At 41.4% G+C, this 1,349-nt stretch overlaps 1 long non-coding RNA gene across 1 annotated transcript; it reads left to right on the forward strand.

Moving 5' to 3' along the window:
• Positions 1-361: 361 nt before the first annotated feature.
• On the forward strand, positions 362-1,149 carry LOC140105417 (uncharacterized). The gene is made up of 4 exons (XR_011850580.1): positions 362-397; positions 472-540; positions 634-677; positions 1,039-1,149. It is a non-coding gene; the product is annotated as an uncharacterized lncRNA (long non-coding RNA).
• Positions 1,150-1,349: the final 200 nt, after the last annotated feature.

Genomic DNA, 1,349 nt, shown 5'->3' on the forward strand with positions numbered 1-1,349 from the left:
GCAGCCCCGGACCACTTACCCCGTGGCAAAGCACTGCAGGGAGCGTGCATCCCCGGGCCCCTGAACCTCACGGGCCCCGTAGCAACCGCTACGGCTGCTACGGCGGTAGTTACGCCACTGACTTACTCAGTGTCTTGTCTGTTCCTGCCGGCAGCAGATGCGTGAATGATCGCTGCTGATAGTGTATGACGGCTTTTTATAGCGGTGAAGGGGGAGAGTGCATGCGCAATGCAATCAGAATGTACTGCGCACGCGCCATAATTTTTGGCGCACGCGCAGTACATTCTGATTGCATTGCGCATGCACTCTCCCCCTTCACCGCTATAAAAAGCCGTCATACACTATCAGCAGCGATCATTCACGCATCTGCTGCCGGCAGGAACAGACAAGACACTGAGTAAGTCTCCATTAGCCTCCATACCCCCATATTATGGTAACTTTTTATTCATTACGGACTCCCTTATGTTTCAGTCTCGCGGGATCATTCTAAATATAGGTCCTCAGAGGCTTAGATATCCCCACTATATTCCAGCACAAGAGGTTAGTCCCTTTCACATTTTTATATCCTAATATCGTTTTACCACCACATATCCCCCTCTCGGACGTCCCTAACACACAACATCTCTCTTCTAGAGCAATCAGCTAAAAGTCTGAAAATATCCTCCTAGCACAGAGAGGTTAGTACTACATTCTGGTCCAACCGCTTTGATTTAATTGTACTTTCAAAGAATTTAATCTTTAAATTTATAACCTTCAACTTGGCTCCATATCGCTATTTTATAAAAAACTTCTATGTATCATTTATGAATTTTATGTATTTTATGAATTTTTATTGATCCACTCAGAACCTTTTATATATATGTTTTATTCTGTCTTTTGGAACACCCACTATTTTAAGACTACCACTTGTATACTGAAAAAAGGCTGTTACTGTTTTCTCCAGCAACATTGTGTATACATTATGTTTAACAATACTGTATATTTCCATTGTGAAATCCTCAAAACATTATGTGAAACTATTATCTCTACCCGTTACAGAAACATCTGGACCTGAAGAAGGGGCCAATCCCGCCCCGAAACGCGTAGTCCACTTTTACAAATAATTTTAACTAAAGACTTTTGTCTCTAAGAAATATTGTTGTAATAAATTCTTGTACCACTTTAAAAATTCACATTGATACGTGTGATAACTGTCAAGTTCCTATATTTTTGTCATAAGCAGCGCGACCAAAATACTGGTTAAAAGACAAATAACCGCTTATTAACATAGATAAACAGTCAGTACTTGAGCTCTTTCTTATAAGGCTATTGATATGTACAGGCCTTGCAGGAGGAGCATGCTCCCTAAC

Source organism: Engystomops pustulosus, chromosome 1 (genome assembly GCF_040894005.1).
Source record: "Engystomops pustulosus chromosome 1, aEngPut4.maternal, whole genome shotgun sequence".
Lineage (NCBI taxonomy): Eukaryota > Metazoa > Chordata > Amphibia > Anura > Leptodactylidae > Engystomops > Engystomops pustulosus.